Here is a 20,312-nt window from a genome sequence, read left to right as displayed (position 1 = left end):
AAAAGCTAGTAGAAGGTTATCATTATTGTTGTTAGGGTTTGAGGAGTAAATAAAATCCTAATTCAAGTACATTTGAAGAATCTGATAAATCCAGGAAAAATTCAAAACATATGATAAAAAGATAATTTCTTTATTATCTTTTGTGTGACTCCAGGCCAAACAGGTTTACGCCATTATCCAAATACATGTCACTTACGTTTCTCCATGTCTGTACTCATGCTGTTCCCCTTCATGACCTTACCAGAAACATTCTCCATCCCTTCCTGCTCACGTATATATCACCCATATTCCTTGACTCTACTACACCATTAAATAATTGCTGACCACTTTTTTACAGTGATTTTTGCCCTTCTCTGATATCTTGTAACACTAGTTTAGAATATTCATTTACCCTAAACCACATGTCTCTTATAATGTACATCCAAAAGTAAGTATTTATCTTTTTAATTAGATTATTGACTTTATTTTAGGAATTAAACATTATGTTGGGTTTTCCAAGGCAGTATTTTTCAAACTGTGAGTTGTACCCCATTAGTGTATTACAAAATCATCTTAGTGGCTCATGGCCAGCAAATTTTATCATAATGTCTCTACCATTGTGGTTATGATACAGAATTTGAGAAGACAGTAAAAATTCACCCCAAATCCTGCACTCAGAAATTTTCATAATTAACATTAAATAAACACCAGAAAGTCATCAAAACCTCAGTGTGTATGGGTAGATAGATAGCTAAATAAGTAGGTAGGTGAACAGAAATTACTCTTAAAAAGAGGATTATTCCACAAATTACTGTTTTTCATAAAACTGTTTCATATAATTTTACTTAAAGTACCACTTGGTTTATAAATTGTGCTTAAACAATAGGGAACCTTGTCTCTTGTGATCGTGTTGGACCCCATCTGACTTAATATCACAATCAAAACCCTGAAAAAATATTGTTTTGGTTTATTTTCCTGTGGGGAGTTGAATACTTAAAAAGGGTTTATAATGAAAAAATTCAAACATACACAAAAGTAGATAGAATATCATAATAAATCCCTATACTCCCTTCACCTAGATTAAATGGTTACCAAGATTTTGCCATATTTGCTTTATCTAATTGTTTGTTTGTTTTTGCCTTCACTAAAGCAGTTTAAAACAAATCCCAGATATAATATCATTTTTAACTCTACAAATTTCAGTATGCATTTGTGTGTGCGTGTGTGTGTGTGCGTGCGCGTGTGTGTCACAGGGTCTTGCTCTGTCATCCAGGCTACAGTGCAGTAACCTGGAACTCCTGGGCTCAATCAATCCTCCTGCCTCAGTAACTGGGCATGTGCCACCACAACTGGCTTATTATTATTATTATGATACTTTAAGTTCTGGGGTACATGTGCAGAACATGCAGGTTTGTTACATAGGTATACACGTGCCATGGTGGTTTGCTGCACCCATCAACCCGTGATCTACATTACGTATTTCTCCTAATGCTGTCCCTCTAGCCCCCCACACCCTGACAGGCTCCGGTTTGTGATGTTCCCCTCACTGTGTCCATGTGTTCTCATTGTTCAACTCCCACTTATGAGTGAGAATATGTGGTGTTTGGTTTTCTGTTCCTGCGTTAGTTTGCTGAGAATGATGGTTTCCAGCTTCATCCATGTCCCTGCAAAGGACACGAACTCATCCTTTTTTATGGCTGCATAGTATTCCATGGTGTATATGTGCCACATTTTCTTTATCCAGTCTATCATCGATGGACATTTGGGTTGGTTCCAAGTCTTTGCCATTGTGAACAGTGCCGCAATAAACATACGTTTGCATGTGTCTTTATAGTAGAGTGATTTATAATCCTTTGGGTATATACCCAGAATGGGATTGCTGTGTCAAATGGTATTTCTAGTTCTAGATCCTTGAGGAATCGCCACACTGTCTTCCACAATGGTTGAACTAATTGACACTCCCACCAACAGTGTAAAAGTGTTCCTATTTCTCCACATCCTCTCCAGCATCTGTTGTTTCCTGACTTTTTAATGATCACCATTCTAACTATCGTGAGATGGTGTCTCATTGTGGTTTTGATTTGCTAATTTTTAAAAAAACTTTTGTAGAAATGGGATCTTGTTATGTTGCCCAGGCTAATCTCAAACTCCTGCCCTCAATTGATCTTCCTGCCCCTGCCTCCCAGAATGCTGGAATTACAGGCCTGTGCCACTGCACCCAGTCTCAGCATGCATTTCTAAAAATTATGGATGTATTCTTCATCACAATTAGCATGATTACCAAAATTAGCAATAATTCTTTGGTGTCAACTAGTACACAGTCATATCCAAACGTCTTTAATGATCTCAAATTGTCCTTTTATGTTAGCGTATTTGAAGCAGGATGGAAGCAATGTCCACACATTGCCATGGGTTATTTTCCTTAGATTTCTTTTAATGTACGTTAGTCATTCCTTCCATTCTCCTTCTGTGCTTCTACTTTTTTTTCCTGCCATTTTCTGGTTGCAGAAGTCAGGCCCATTTTCCTGTAGAATGGTCTACATTATAAGTTCAGCAGATTGCCGCTTGCTGTGTCACTTAACTTGTTCTTTTATATCACTTGTATGTTTGGTAAGTGGGACTTAGTACTAGAGGCTTGATTAGATTCAGCTCCGATATTGTTGGTAAAAAATCTTTTATAGGAGAGGCTATGTGCTTGATATTGCATAGCACCTCAGAAGGTTTACAGAGTAAGTTGTCTTTACTATCCATGATGCTACAATTAATCAGTGAATTTAGTTGCCAATAACCTGCTCCTGCCATTGTCAATCTTCTACCCAAACTTCATCTAATGGTTTCATCTACTGATAATAATGGAAGAATCAATTGTTAGGGATTGAAAAGTGGTTATTTTCTAATTGGTTACTGTAAAAAAAAAATGGTTCATAGAGGAAAGGCAAGGTAAATGCTTATTTATTTATTTGCCAATTTGGATAAAGACTTTATACCCTTGTTTCTTTCATCTTCATCCAATCATCCTATTTTTTCTCTTATTTACTTTTAAATACCATTAGACACATGATAATATATTCAGTATGTGTTATCATTTGTATTCATTATTCAATTTAATGTTCAAATTGTCCCATTGTGGCCAATGAAAATCACTTTTGTTGGCTCTGGTCTCTTCTTGTCTCTACCTTTTAGTCTTTGATAGCTTTTTCCTTTCTGGCACAACAAGATGTTTGTATGTTTTCTGACCCAAATCTGGTAATAGACTCCAGGGAACCCTGATTTCTTTTGGTGAGGAATGATATTTTGAGACCATAATCTGGGTGCTTAGTTGTGCTCACTATAGTGTGAACTATTATTGTTTCTAGGTCTTTTCAGTAGATGGAGCTAAGACCTATGTATATTAAAAGAAAAAGTAATAATTATTCTTAATAATTTCAATTCAAAGTTAACATTATCTTTTTATTTAAAATATTTGATTTTATACTTCAATCTTTTTCTCTTATAATATTCCCAACACGATTCCCATAATTACTTATTTGCATTATTTATAATATTAAAAATAGATTCAAAATAATACAGATACCATCACTAACAATTTGGTTAATGAATTAAAGATTTCTTTGCAGCTCTATTTTTCTTATGAATATATTCCACTAAAGATGTACAGTAAAGTGCCAGGTTCTAAAGTTACTTAAAATACTTGTTTTCCTTTTGGTTATGTCACCAAGTTGATATGTAATTAGGTTAATTTATTTTAAATTATTTAAAATATTTAGATATTGCTTCTTTCCTTTTACATTTAATTTTATGTTTGAACATGTAAAACAATTATAGGAGTCCAAAGTCAAAATTATGTAATAAGGCATATTCAGAAAAGTGTCTTTCTTTACTCATCCATCTACCATATGTTTTCTTCACACTAAAGACAAGCATTTTTATTAGTTTTGGTTTACCCTTACAATTTTCTTTTTGGTGGCAGGGGTAAAAATATACACATGATGTATATATATATATTTCCTTTTTCCTCATTTCTTACACACAATGTAGCATATTACATGTACTGGTCATAACTAATAAAAGACCCAGAAAATCATTCCAGATCACTGTAAAAATTGCCTGCATTTATTTTATGGCTGTATAAGTACTCCAGTTAGTAAATCAGCTCCCTAATGATAGAAACATGTATTATGTCTGCTGTTTTCCTATCACAAATAATGTTGTAAATAATAACTATGCATAAATGATTTCAGGTGTACGATAGTGTATATTTGGGACAGAAGTGATATTGCTGAGACATAAGCTGTACACAAACATAATTTTTTTAGATCTTGTCAAATTCACCTCCATAGGAGCTGTATCATTTTGCACCCCGACCAGTGATGTATGATTATGAACGTTTCCCTATGGCTTTACAAATGGAGTATTTTGTTAGAGTTTTAGAGTTTTGTCAACTAGCATGTAAGAAGTAGCATCTCTGTGTAGTTTTAATTAACAATTCTTATATGATAAGCAATACAGAGCATATATTCATGTTTAAAATTTATTTCTTATTTCCTTTGTGAGTTTAAGATCATATCTTTGTCCATTTATCTTTCATATTGTTGGTCTTTTATGCTTTCTTTTTGGGATCTCTTTGTATATTAGAGACATTAGTCTTATTTCTGTGATATAAATTGCAAATACATTTTTCCAAGTTTGTCTTTTGATTTTGCTTAAAGTGTTTTTTGCCATGCAAAAAATTATAATGTAATAAAATTTATTGGTCTTTTATTTTATTGTTTCTAAATTTTGGTTTATAATTAAGGAAGTTTTTTTCACCCCCAGGTTGTAAAGAAATCTATTTGTATTTGTATTTATGAAATTACTTACATAATTTGATATTTTATATTTAAATCTCTGATTTCTTTGAAATTTATTATTTTGCAAAAAGATCAAGACCTTTTAAGGGGGAAAATCAGATTTCCTTTTTGACATGAAGGCCTTAAACCAAATGAGAATAGAGTAACATATTTAAAATACTCAATGAAAGAAGATATGAGCCAAGGATTTTATATCTAGCCAAGCTGACTTTCAAGTATAAAGGCTACAGACATATTTTGAGCATACAAGAATTCAGGGCATATTTTTCCCATGAACACTTTTTCAGAAACCTACTGGAGCATGAATTTCAAAAGTCCAAAATGACTGAAGAGACATTTGCATACAGACTAGTTTTAAGCATCAAATATATAATTTCCAGTAGAGTTGAGTCTAAATAATAGATGTAGAAGAAAACATTATAGTGCAAAATATTTATATGTTAGGAAAATGGACAAGAGGGAGAGTATATCGGAAGTAGAATAAGTTTGCTGATTGCTTTGTACATACTGTATTATTTTCCTATTGCTGCCGTAATAACTTCCACAAATTAAAACAACACAAATTAATTTTCTTATAGTTATGGAAGTCAGAAGTCCAAAATGGTTCTTCAGGGTTATATTCCTTCTGGAGGCCGTAGCGAGAGAATCTATTTCCTTGCCTTTTCCAGCTTCTGAAGTGTGCCTACCTTTCTTGGCTTGTGGCTTTCTGGGTGCATCACTCCAACCTCTGTTTCCATCATCACATTGCATTTGCTCTGACTTTCTTTCCTCCCACTTATAAAGACCCTTGTCATTATATTGAGTTCACCTGTATAATCCAGAATAATCGTCTCATCTCATGGCACTTAACTTTAATAACATATACACAGTTCTTTTTGCCATGTAAGGTAATAATTTGGGGAATTAGAACATGAACATCTTTGGGGAAGGTATTATTCTGCCAACCACAGGTAGTAATAGGGATTAAAAACATAATACTTCATATAAGACCATGATTAAGAGGAAAGTAAGGGAAAAGAAAATACAACTAACATGTTTCTATAGTGTTCATAGCAAGGAACCAGTAGAGAGCATCCAAAAACGGGGAAATGTGTATAGATCTTTGAACAACATGGGTTTGAACCGTGCAGGTCCACTTATATCTGGGTGTTTTTCAACCCAAACTCAGATACAAAACACAGTATTCCCTAGATGTGAGCTCCACATATACAGAGGGATGACTTTTTATATATGTGGGTTTCATAGGGCCAACTGCTGGACTTGAGTATGTGGGGATTTTGGTATACACAAAGAGGGTGTGTCCCGGAACAAATACCGTGTGTATACCAAGGGATGACTATATATATGTATGTGTGTATATAAAATGATATTAGTATAAAAGTAACCATAAGTACAAAATTACAACCTTTTCTAAATATCAAACGATATAACAAAAAGAGAGCAAATTAAAACATACTTCCAAGTAAAATATTGTATATATGAGGAGTCTTCAAAACATTAATGGAAAATGTGTATTATGAAAAAACTACTCATGGATTTCACAATTTTTTGCATGCCAACTTGTTGCTACATGTCTGAGCAGGATCTGGTTTGAGGCACTAAAAGAATAAGACAACAGGGAGGCCGAGACGGGTGGATCATGAAGTCAGGAGATCGAGACCACCTGGCTAACACGGTGAAACCCCGTCTCTACTAAAAATACAAAAAAATTAGCAGGGCATGGTGGTGGGTGCCGGTAGTCCCAGCTACTCGGGAGGCTGAGGCAGGAGAATGGCGTGAACTTGGGAGGCGGAGCTTGCAGTGAGCTGAGATCGCGCCACTGCACTCCAGCCTGGGCGGCAGAGCGAGACTCTGTCTCAACAACAACAACAAAAAAAACCAAAAAAGCAAGAACACAACGGGCTGGGCATGGTGGCTCACACCTGTAATCCCAGCACTTCGGGAGGCCGAGGTCATGAGGTCGGGAGATTGAGACCCTCCTGGCTAACACGGTGAACCCTCATCTCTACTAAAAATACAAAAAATTAGCTGGGTGTGGTGACGGGCACCTGTAGTCCCAGCTACTGGGGAGGCTGAGGCAGGAGAATTGCTTGAACCCGAAGCCGGAGGTTGCAGTGGGTCGAGATTGCACCACTGCGCTCCAGCCTGGGCGAGGGAGTGAGACTTCATCTCAAAAAAAAAAAAAAAAAAAAAGAATAAGTCACCAGTTTGAAAAGAGCATTTGCCAGTGCAACATGAATTGTGCTAAAATTGAAGCAAGAACAAAAAAATTTACGGTGAAGTTTGGTTGGAAGAATGGTGAAAACATTGATGCTTTATGAAAAGTTTGTGGGGACAATGCCCCAAAGAAATCAGTAGTTTAGAAATGGGTAGCTCATTCAAAAAAGATGATATGATATTGAAGATGAAGTCTGAAGCAACAGTCCATCCACACCAATTTGTGAGAAAAAAATTTATCTTGTTTGTATCCTAATTGAAGAAGACCAACAATTAACAGCACAAACAATAGCCAACATCATAGACATCTCAATTGGTTCAGCTTACACAATTCTGACTAAAAAGTTAAAGATGAGCAAACTTTCCACTGGTCGGGCACTACAATTGTTGCGTTCAGATCAGCTATAGACAAGAGGAGAGCTTTCAATGGAAATTTTAAACAAGTGGAACCAAAATACTGAAGTATTTCTTCAAAGAATTGTAACAGGAGATGAAACATGGCTTTACCAGTATGATTCTGAAGACAAAGCACAATCAAAGCAATGGCTTCCAAGAAGTGGCAGTGGTCTAGTCAAAGCAAAAGTGCAAGGGCAAAGGTCATGGCAACAGTTTTGTTTTTTTTTTCCGATGCTCAAGGAAATTTGCTTATTGACTTTCTGGAGGGCCAAAGAATGATAACATCTGCTTGTTGTGAGAGTGATTTGAGAACGTTAGCCAAAGCTTTAGCAGAAAAATGCCCAAGAAAGCTTCAACAGAGAGTCCTTCTCTACAACAGTGTTCTCACTCATTTATCTCACCCAACAAGGGCAATTTTGTGAGAATTTTCATGGAAAATCATTATGCATCCACCTTACAGTCTTGATTTGGCTCCTTCTAACTTCTTTTTGTTTCCTAATCTTAAAAAAACTCTGTAAAAGGAACCCATTTTCTTCAATTAATAATGTAAAACAAGACTGCATTGATATGGTTAAATTTCCAGGACCTTCAGTTCCTTAGGGATGGATTAAATGGCTGGTATGATTGCTTACAAAAGTGTCTTCAACGTGATGGAGCTTACATTGAATAATAAATTTTATATTTCTTATTTTCATCCTTGAATTGAATTTTCCATGAGCTTTTTGAAGTCTCCTTATATGTATACATGCATATGTACACATACATATAAAAAGATTATATGTATGTGTTTGCATATATATATAAAAGTATTTGTGTAAATGTGAGGAAAAATAGATGACAGATACACACTAATAGACCTTTATATAACTCCCAATCTAAGAATAAGTCAATAAAAATTTAGAAAGATCCAGGAAGCAATTAATAATATATATCTCATAGCAAACTCTTAACCTATAGAATAGAGAATATACGTTCTTCAACTATATATGAATCATTAATAAAAATTGACTAGATCTTAATGCCACAACAAAAGCTTCAATAAAATCCAAGAATAGAAATAATACAAACAAGTATTTCCTGATCACAGTGCAATAAAACTAGAAATTAATAACAATTAAAAAAATGTTTTCTACCTGGAAATTACAAAAGACAACAACCCCACTAAACAACTTTTGAATCAAAGGAAGAATGCAGACCCAAAATTGCAGAATTCTTGAAAATAACAATGAAAACATATGATCAGTATATATGGTTACGGCTAAAGCACTTTCCAGAGGAAAATTTATAGCTTTAAATACTTATACAAATAAAACGAATATATATTTTTCTTCATAACTGCCTCAGCCAGAAATCCAATTGCCTCAACCACAACTGCAGTAGATACAGTGCTAGAGCTGGAACTTATCCTTATTTAAAATTTTAATATTTTGTTCATCATAACATTTTTGCATTAATTTTGATTTTTAAAATGATTGCATCAAAATAGTTTTTATCTTGATTAATGTGTTTCTTCATACTTTCTTAAATTTTGCACCCAAGGTGGGTGCCTCACCTACCTTTATCCTGGTCCCAGCTCTGAATTAGACCTCAGAAATCATCACTTTTCTTGAAAACACAGTCGGGCATGGACAGCACCCACCACTCTAAGTTGAGTGAGTTCCCTTCAACTGCAGCTGAGAAGCTGGTGGAACTTCTGCATTTATCTGAACTGGGGAGGGGAGCGGCGAAGTTTGATGGGAATAGCCATCCCATCAAGCATCAAGAGTGCTTACAGACTCCCATGGGTCTTACCACAAGTCTAGCAGGTTTTCAAGCATAAATGCCCCTCAGACTATTATAAGCCTTTGTCAATTTCCAGAGAACTGAAATGGTGGTTTTGTCAATTTTGTACAGCTCCATGGTTGTTATTTAGGGAGAAAATTTACCCATGTCCTCATGTGGCCATAACCAGAATTCTGGCCTCAGGCCAGCATTTTTTTGATGTCAAAAACTAGAGGATTTTCAAGAAGTAAAAGGAAGTAATAAGCCAGTAAAAACCAGTCAGATCTGCAGGCTATTTTCAATATTTTTAAAAGGCCTAACTGAAATAACATATTCATTTCAATAAAGATGTCCAGAATAACTTAAAAAGTTACCTTACCTTGCTTCTGTTGTAATCACATTATTTCAGGGTAGAATGACAAACACTCAATGCTGTTCAGAAGCTGTGTTTGGTAGTTATAGATGTTTGTGATTAACTAAAAACAGAAAAGCAAATGATGTCTTAATGAATGCAGTTTGTTTTCTAGACACTGTCTTTCAAAACGTGAAGTCTGTTGGGGAAAGAAGTAATAAGTAAGTGGTGTTTAGTGGCTGAAAGGCTGAATCAGTACTTTAAAGAAAATTTACAGCAGCGATGTCTCTTAAGCAGAGGGAATCTGGAGAGCTGGAAACAAGGTAAACACACACTTCAAAGGCTTCCTGAGGAATGGCCCTGGGATTAGGAATTTGGATCTCTTTCAGTAAAATAAATTAATACACTGATTAAAAAACCTCAGTTGGGTGCAGTGGCTTACACCTGGAATCCCAGCACTTTGAGAGACCCAGGTGGGTGGATTGCTTGAGCCCAGAAGTTCGAGACCAGCCTGGCCAACATGGCGAATCCCCATCTCTACTAAAAATACAGAAGCTCTAAAGTAAAACAAAAGGGCTCACTTTTCAAATCCTCCTCAGATACCAGTAACACAACAGATTTGTGCATTTTGAAATATGTTCCAGTAATGCTGGGGATCCTTTTTCTTGCATCCCTTTCTGTTCTCTTGCATCTCGTTCTGTTTTCTGTTTGTTTGTTTGTTCCATTCAAATTCTCTCAGATCTGAAAAGAAGTATCCATCTACAACGTTGCCAATGGCATAAATCACAAACTTTCACAGCATTGAAAGGAGATGTGACTGCCTTTAGTTTTTTTTTGTTTTCGTTTTTTGTTGTTTTGTTTTGAGACAGAGTTTTTTTGCTCTGTTGCTCAGGCTGGAGTGCAGTGGCATGATCTTGGCTCACTGCAACCTCCACCTCCTAGGTTCAAGCGATTCCCCTGCCTCAGCCTCCCGAGTAGCTGGAATTACAGGCGCATGCCACCACATCCAGCTAATTTTTTATATTTTTAGTAGAGATGGGGTTTCACCATGTTGGCCAGGCTGGTCTCAAACTCCTGACCCCAGGTGATCCTCCCACTGCGGCCTCCCAAAGGGCTGGGATTACAGACGTGAGCCACCCTGCCCGGCCTTGCCTTTAGTTTTGAAAACTCATGAGAAGAGATGTGGAGAAGCACTCCCATGGGGCCAAAATGGCATCAGTTATAAAAGTGGACACTTACCATAGTGAATTGTGTTGTACCAATACTGAATGCCAGATCAGGAGTGCCAGAGGCTCCCATGTGTCCTTTTTAACATTTTTTATGTGTGTATATTTGTGGCATTGGGGTCCTTGAAAGCATGAGCCTCAGGGCAGGTGCCCCTCTTATCCAGTTCTGAAAATGGTACTAGTGAATTTAGGTATTAAGTATGGAAAATTGCAAAGAGAGAGAGGAACCTCAAGAAAAGACGTTACAAAACAAAAATTTTTTATGGGTTTAAAGGTTTTTCGGTTGTAATTGGGAGACATGTGGACACCTGAAACCACCTCGGTTTAAAAATATCTAGGTTTCAGTTCAAGATGGCTGACTAGAAGCAGCCAGTGGGGCACCTCTCTCATGGAGAGGAATCAAAATAGTGAGTAAATACTAACACTTCAAGTAGATCATCTATGAGAGCATGCTGGAATTGATCAGAGAAGTGACAGGAATCACAGAAAGCAGAGGAGAGTGAAGCCAGGCAGCCTGCTGAGCTGGGACTGGCACAGAGCCAGGAGAGGTTTTCTAATGTAAGGAAGGGATGAGTGAATGAGAGACCCCTGGGGTTTCATACTTCCACCATGGACCTTTATAATCCTAGCCATGAGGGAGCCCCCTGGACCCTCCCAGGCCTACATACTAACACAGGGACTGCCTGGAGACTGCAGAGGCACTGCTTGAGCTCACATGGAATCCTACAGGCTTTATCCCCGAGCTGCCCAACATCATCTGCCCCCACTCCACCAAGAAGGGAGGCTGGGCACTTTTGCACACCCCAAACACAGATACCACAGCCACAGTATGGAGGAGAGGGCAGACTTAGCACCACACAACTCCCCACAACCACTGCTCCATGCTGAAGAGGGCCCACTTGCTTTGGTGTCAAGTCCCCAGCACAGCAGCTCTACCCCCATGTGAGCACTATGGCTGCAGCCCGGCATTATTCTGAGAGCCCAGGCCCCAGAGGCCAGTGACATACCCTTCAGTTCCCACAGCAGTTGCCACCACCAATGCCGCCACTACCACTTTTGACACCCCCAGGCCAGGGAAAGTGCATGGAGGCTGGGTGTATTAGTCCATTCTCACACTGATGTGAAGAAATACCCAAGCCTGGATAATTTATAAAAGAAAAAGGTTTAATTGACTCACAGTTCCACATGGCTGGGGAGGCCTCAGGAAACTTACAATCGTCATGAAGGGGGAAGCAAACACATCCTTCTTCACATGGCAGCAGGGGAGAGAAGTGCCAAGTGAAGGGGGAAAGTTCCTAGATCTCATGAGAGCTCACTCACTATCACAAGAACAGCATGGAGGAACCACCCCCATGATCTAATCACCTCCCATGAGGTCCTTCCCCAATGCATGGGGATTATAATGCGATTACAATTCAAGATGAGATTTGGGTGGGGACAAACAGCCAGACCATATCACTGGGCATCTTCACATGCTGCCAATAGCAAAATCCACTATGGGTTCTGGGAAGGAAAGTGTGACTGGGCCATGCTGCTAGTAGATCCCAGAGCTGCTAGTCTCCACTGCCCCAGGTGAGTGGGCCCTGCCTTCCCCAGTGAAAGGCCTGCAGCACAGGTGCTCTGCTCCTACCTGACCATTTCAGCAGTGGTCTGGAGCCCTTCTGAGAGCCTAGCCCCATAGGCCTGTGATCTTTTCTGGGGTTCCCACCACCTGAGCATTCTGCTGCTGCCTGAGCATTCTTCTTGCCCCTGCCTGAGAGTTCTGCTGGTGACCCAGGAACCAGCCCACTCCTCTCTGTCACAGCCAGCATGTGAATTCTGTGGTTTCCAAGAACAAGTCTACAGGCCTATTCCTGTTTCAGTGCCCTTAGGACTCATACATGCCATTTAGTGGGCCATCTGGTGGCCTTGGGATCAGAGGTTTGCCTAGCCCAGTTCACCACCGTTGGCCTCTGACTACTCCCTCCATGTGACTCAAAGCAATCTACAGATTCAATGAAATTCTTATCACATCACCAACATCATTTTTCACAGAACAATAACAAAAAAAAATTAAAATTAATACAAACCCCAAAAAAGAGCCCAAATAGCCAAAGGAATCCTAAGCAAAAAGAATAAATCTGGAGGAATCAAATTACCTGACTTCAAATTATACTACAAGGCTAAAGTAACTGAAACAGTATTGTACTGGTACAAAAATAAACACATAGACCAATGGAACAGAATAGAGAACCCGAAAGTAAAGCCACATATCTACAACCACCTGATCTTTGACAAAGGTGACAAAAGTAAACACTGTGGAAAGGACGTCCTTTTCAATAAATAGTGCTGGGAAATTTTTCTAGCCATTTGTAGAAGAATGAAACTGGACCCCTATCTCTCACCATATACAAACATCAACTAAAGATGAATTAAAAATGTAAATTACAAAACATAACTTAAACAATTCTAGAAGAAAATCTAGGAAATACTCTTGTGGACATTGGCCTAGGCAAAAAATTTATGACAAAGGCCCCAAAAGCAAATGCGACAAAAACAAAATATACAAATGGGACTTAATTAAACTAAAAAGCTTCTTACAGCAAAATAAATAATCAGAAGAGCAAACAGACAACCTACAGAATAGGATAAAATATTTGAAAATTATGGTTCCAACAAAGGACTAATATCTAAAATCTATAAGAAACTCAATTCAACAAGAAGTAAGCAAACAACCTCATTAACAGTGGACAAAGTACATGAACAGTCATGTCCTCTTAAAGGAAAATATACAAGTGGCCAATAAACACATGAAAAAATGCTCAACATTACTAATCATCACAGAAATAAAAATTAAAACCATAATGAGATATCATCTTACACCAGTCAGGATGGCTATTACTGAAAATCAATTCTACATAACAACCAGCTTACAATACAATGGCAGGATCTAACCTGTGCATATCAATATTAACCTTGAAACAGGTTAAACACCTTTATTTAAAAGGCACAGAGTGGCAAGTTGAATAAAGAAGCAAGACCCAATTGTACACTGTCTTCCAGAGACCCATCTCACATGCAAGGATACCTGTAGGCTCAAAGTAAAGACATGCAGAAAGATCTATCAAACAAATGGAAAACAAAAAAAGAGCAGGAGTTGTTATTCTTATTTCAGAAAACAGTGGACTTTAAACCAACAGTGATAAAAAGTCACAGAGCCGGGCATGGTGGCTCATGCTTATAATTCCAGCACTTTGGGAGGCCGGGGTGGGTGTATTACTTGAGTCCAGGAGTTTGAGACCAGCCTGGGCAACATGGTGAGACCCCCGTTTCTACAAAAAATACAAAATTAGCCAGGCATGGTGACATACACCTGCAGTCCAAGATACTCAGGAGGCTGAGGTGCAATAATTGCTTAAGGAGGTTGAGGCTTCAGTGAGCTGTGATTGCACCATTTCACTCCAGTTTGAATGACATAGCAAGAACCTGTTTTAAAAAAGAGACAAAAAAGGGCCTCATATAATAATAAAAGGATCAATTCAACAAGAAGACTTAACTATCCTGAATATATGTACTCAAAACTGGAAGTGAGTTCTTAGAGACTTATGAAGATACTTAGATAACCACATAATAATAGTAGGAGACTTCAACACTCCACTTACAGTACTGGACAGATCACCAGGGCAGAATACTAACAAAGATATTCAGGACATAAATTTGGCACTTGACCAATGGACCTAACAGATATCCACAGAACACTCCACTCAACAAAAATAGAATATACATTCTTCTCATCTGCACGTGACACATACTCTAAAATTGACCACATGCTTGACCATAAAGCAATTATCAACAAATTCAAAAAAACTAAAATCATACCAATCACACTTTTGGAACACAGTGCAATTAAAATAGAAATCAATACCAAGAAGATCTCTCAAAATCATATAATTAAATGGGAATTAAACAATCTGCTCCTGAATGACTTCTGGGTAAATAATGAAATAAAGGCAGAAATTGAAAAGTTCTTAGAAATGAATAAAAACAAAGATACAACATACCAGACTCTCTGGAACACACGTAAAGCAGTGTCAAGAGAGGAGTTTACAGCGCTAAATGACCACATCAGAAAGTTAGAAAGATCTCAAATTTTAAAAAACACTAATATCACACCTAAAGGAACTAGATAAATAAGAGCAAAGAAAACACAAAGCTAACAGGGAAAAAGAATACAAATCACAGCTGAACTTAATGAAATGGAGATGAGAAAAACCGTACAAAAGATAAACAAAACCAAAAGTTGGTTCTTTGAAGCAATAAATAAGATAGACCACTAGCTATACTAATAAAGAATAAAGGGCAAAGATCCAAATAAACAAAGTAGTAATGACGAAGGGGACATTACAACTGACTGCATAGAAATACAATAAGCCCTCTGAGACTATTATGAATACCTCTATGCACACCAACTAGAAAACCTACAAGAAATGGATAAATTCCTGGAAACATACAACCTCCCAAGATGGAACCAGGAAGAAATTGATACCCTGAACAGACCAATCACCACTTCTGAAATTGAATCAGTGGTTAAAGACCTACCAACCAAAGCCCTGGACCAGGCAGATTCACAGCTGAATTCTACCAGACATATAAAGAGGAGCTGGTACCAATCCTACTGAAACTATTCCAAAAAATTGAGGAAGAGGGATTCCTCTCAAACTCATTCTATGAGATCAGCATCATTCTGATACCAAAACCTGGCAGAGACACAACAACAAAAAAGAAAACTTCAGGCCCATATCCCTGATGAACATTGGTCTAAAAATCCTCAGCAAAATACTAGCAAATCAAATCCAGCAGCACATCAAAAAGTGAATACACCATGATCAAGTAGGCTTTATTCCTGGGATGCAAGGTTGGTTCAGCATTTGCAAATCAATACATGTAATTTGTCACATAAATGGAATTAAAAACAAAAGCACATGATCATCTTAGTAGACACAGAAAAGGCTTTTGATAAAATTCAACATCCCATCATGTTAAAAACTATCAACAAACTAGGCATTGGAGGTACAAACTTCAAAATAATAGGAGCCACATATGTCAAACCCACAGTCAACATCATACTGAATGGGCAAAAGCTAGAAGCATTCCCCTTTAGATCTGGAACAAGACAAATATGCAAACTCTCTTCATTCCTATTCAGCGTAGTATTGGAAATCATAGCCAAAGCAATCAGGCAAGAGGGAGAAATAAAAGGCATCCAACTATGAAGAGAGGAAGTCAAACTTTCTCTTTTTTTTAGATAACATGATACTATAAAAAAAGCATCACGATACTAGAAAACCTCATAGTCTCTGCCCAAAGTTTTCTAAATATGATAAACACCTGCAGCAAAGTGTCAGTGTGCAAAATCAACATATAATAATCAGTAGCATTTCTATATGCCAATAACATCCAAGCTGAGAGCCAAGTAAAAGTTGCAATCCCATTCACGGTAGCTACAAAACGAATAAAATACCTAGGAATACAGACAACCAGGGAAGTGAGAGATCTCTATAATGAGAATTACAAAAAACTGCTACAAGAAATCAGAGATGACAGAAACAAATGGAAAAACATTCCATGCTCATGGATAGGAAGAATCAATCTTGTTAAAATGGCTATATGAGCCAAAGTAATTTACAGATTCAATGCTATACCTATCAAACAACCAACAACCTTTTTCACAGAATTGGAACAAAAGGGTTCTCAAATTCATATGGAACTAAAAGAGAGCCTGAATAGTCAAAGCAATCTTAAGCAAAAAGAACAAAGCTGGAGGTATCACACTACTCAACTTCAAATCATACTACAAGTCTACAGTAACTAAAATAGCATGGTACTGGTATAAAAACAAACACATAGACCAATGGAACAGGTTCCAGAAATAAGGCTGCACACCTACAGCCATCTGATCTTTGACAAAGGTGACAAAAACAAGCAATGGGGAATAGGCTCTCTATTCAATAAATGGTGGTGAGATAACTGGCTAGCCATATGCAGAAGATTGAAGCTGGACCCCTACATTTCACTGTATACAAAAACCAACTCAAAATGGATTAAAGACTTAAACGTAAAATGTAAAACTATAAAGACCCTAGAAGAAAATCTAGGAAATACCATTCTGTATATTGGCCCAGGTAAAAACTTAATGATGAAGACTCCAAAAGCAATTGAAAAACAAATAAACAAAAATTGAAAAGTGGGTTATAACTAAACAGCTTCTGCACAGCCAAAAAAAAAAAAAATTAAGAGTAAACACACAACCTACAGAATGTGATAAAATATTTGCAAACTATGCATGCAACAAAGGTTTAATATCCTGAATCTATAAGGAACTCAAACAAATCAACAAGCAAAAAATAACCCCATTACAAAATGGGCAAAGTATATGAGCAGACACTTCTCAAAAGAAGACATACGCACGACCAACAAGCATATGTAAAAATGGTCAACATCACTAATTATTGTGGGATTGCAAATCAAAACCACAATGAGATACCATCTCACACAAGTCAGAATATCTATTATTAAAATGTCAAAAAATAACAAATGCTGGCATGTTTGCAAAGTAAAGGAAACACATACACTACTGCTGGGAAAATAAATTAGTTCAGCCATTGTGGTAAGTCTGGAGATTTCTCAAAGAACTTAAAATAGAACTACCACTGGACCCAACAATTCCATTACTGGGTATATACCCAAAGGAATATAAATTATTCTACCATAAAGATACATGCACACATATATTCATCGTAGCACTATTCATAATAGCAGAGACATGGAATCAACCTAGATGTCCATCAATAGTAAACTGGATTCAGAAAATGTGGTACATATATACCATGAAATACTACGCAGCTATAAAAAATGAGTTCATGGCCTTTGCAGCAACATGGATGGAACTGGAGGCCATAATCCTACGTGAATTAATGGAGGAACAGAAAACCAACTGTCATATGTTCTCACTTATACATAGGAGCAATATGTTGACTATGCATGGACACAAAGAAGGGAACAATACACACTGGTGCCTATCTGAGGGTGAAGCGTGGGAGGAGGGTAAGGATTTAAAAACAACCTATTGGGTATTATGCTGATTACCTGGGTGACAAAATTATCTTTACACCAAATCCCCACAACATGCAACTTACCCAGGTAAAAAACTTGAAAACTTGCACATGTACTCCTTGAACCTGAAATAAAAGTTGGAAAGAAAAAAAAACAAGTCAAAAAAGAACAGCCCCCGTCCCCGGCCCGCCCGGCCCGAGGCTGCAGCGTGTCCGCCGCGCGGCCTCAGCAGCAGCAGCAGTGGCGGCGGCGGCGGCTGCAGCGGCTGGCGGCCGCGCGGGTGTTTATGTCGGGGTCTCGCGGCAGCATGGCGGACTACCTGATCAGCGGCAGCACCCGCGGCTACGCGTCCGAGGCCGGCCTCACCGCGCAGCAGCTCTTCGCCAGCGCCGATGGCCTCACCTACAACGACTTCCTGATTCTCCCAGGATTCATAGGCTTCATAACTGATGAGGTGGACCTGACCTCAGCCCTGACCCGGAAGATCACGCTGAAGACTCCGCTGACCTCCTCCCCCATGGGCACTGTGACAGATGCCGACATGGCCATCGCGATGGCTCTGATGGGAGGGCTCTGATAGGAGGTATTAGTTTCATTCACCACAACTGCACCCCAGAGTTTCAGGCCAATAAGGTGCAGAAGGTCAAGAAGTTTGAACAGGGCTTCATCACGGACCCCGTGGTGTTGAGCCCCTCGCACACCGTGGGTGATGTACTGGAGGCCAAGATGCGGCATGGCTTCTCTGGCATCCCCATCACTGAGACGGGCACCATTGGCAGCAAGCTGGTGGGTATCATCGCCTCCCGAGATATCGACTTTCTTGCTGAGAAGGACACCACCCTCCTCAGTGAGATGATGACGCCAAGGACCGAGCTGATGGTGGCTCCAGCAGGCGTGACATTGAAAGAGCAAATGAGATCCTGCAGCGTAGCAAGAAAGGGAAGCTGCCTATCGTCAATGATCACAATGAGCTGGTGGCCATCATCACCCGCACCGACCTGAAGAAGAACCGAGACTACCTCTGGCCTCCAAGGATTTCCACAAGCAGCTGCTGTGCGGGGCAGTTGTGGGCACCCGTGAAGATGACAAATTCCGCCTGGGCCTGCTCACCCGGGCGGGCGTCGATGTCATAGTCTTGGACTCGTCCCAAGGGAACTCGGTGTTTCAGATTGCCATGGTGCATTATATCAAACAGAAGTACCCCCACCTCCAGGTGATTGGGGGGAACGTGGTGACAGCAGCCCAGGCCAAGAACCTGATTGACGCTGGTGTGGATGGGCTGCACGTGGGCATGGGCTGCGGCTCCATCTGCATCACTCCGGAAGTGATGGCCTGTGGTCAGACCCACGGCGCTGCTGTGTACAAGGTGGCCGAGTATGTCTGGCGCTTTGGTGTGCCCGTCATAGCCGATGGCAGCATCCAGACCGTGGGGTACATGGTCAAGGCCCTGGCCCTTGGAGCCTCCACAGTGCTGGCCCTTGGAGCCTCCACAGTGATGACGGGCTCCTTGCTGGCCGCCACCACGGAGGCCTCTGGCGAGTACTTCTTCTCAGACAGGGTGTGGCTCAGGAAGTACCGGGGCATGGGCTCGCTGGATGCCATGGAGAAGAGCAGCAGTACCCAGAAATGATACTTCAGCGAGGGGGATAAGGTGAAGATCACACAGGGTATCTCGGGCTCCATCCAGGACAAAGGGTCCATTCAGAAGTTTGTGCCCTACCTCATAGCGGGCATCCAGCACGGCTACCAGGATATCGGGGTCCACAGCCTGTCTGTCTTTGGGTCCATGATGTACTCAGGAGAGCTCAAGTTTGAGAAGCGGACCATGTTGGCTCAGATCAAGCGTGGTGTCCATGGCCTGCACTCTTAGGAGAAGTGGCTGTACTGAGGACAGTGGTGGAGGCCGAGGTGGTTGAGGGGGCACACCCCAGTGTCCACCTTCGGGCACAGCCTCCCTCCATAACTGAGTGGTCCACAGATTTGCACTACGGGTTCCCCAGCTCCTTTCCAGGGAGACAGGAGGGGAGGTCCTGAGGGGCCTGGGGCCCCTCACTGGGCAACCCCTGCAGAGTCATTACTGCTCCCTGGGCCAGGCTGCCCTGGGAGCCCCCTCCTTCCCCGCCCCTCCGCCGCCCGCCCCAGTCAGCCGGACTCTCAGGCCCTGAGCCTGCCTCAGGTCTTTCTTGCTGCAGCCTGTTCCAGCCCAGCCCCCACCCCAGGGGCAGACGTCCCATCCTGGCTTCTCCTGTAGGGCACCTCCTTGTCCCCAGCCCCCCAGGAAATTGTGCTGTCCTGGCCCTGCCTCTGGCCCTTCCCAGGCCCCTTCCCCCTCAGCCACATGGCACTTCTGAACTGACCTAGGCCAAGGGGAGGTCTCTGCCCCCTTCTCCGGCCCTGGGCTACCCTTGGGTCCTGCTCCTCAGGCCACTCCCCTGTCCC

The 20,312-nt window shown here is 40.0% G+C and overlaps 1 pseudogene; it reads left to right on the top strand.

Moving 5' to 3' along the window:
* The first annotated feature begins 18,180 nt into the window (after window positions 1–18,180).
* On the top strand, window positions 18,181–19,978 carry LOC129138650 (inosine-5'-monophosphate dehydrogenase 1-like; annotated as a pseudogene).
* The last annotated feature ends 334 nt before the right edge of the window (window positions 19,979–20,312 follow it).

The sequence above is a fragment of the Pan troglodytes genome, chromosome X (genome assembly GCF_028858775.2).
Source record: "Pan troglodytes isolate AG18354 chromosome X, NHGRI_mPanTro3-v2.0_pri, whole genome shotgun sequence".
Taxonomy (NCBI): Eukaryota; Metazoa; Chordata; class Mammalia; order Primates; family Hominidae; genus Pan; species Pan troglodytes.
Note: the sequence above shows the minus strand (reverse complement) of the source record. Positions and strands in the feature narration are given on the sequence as shown.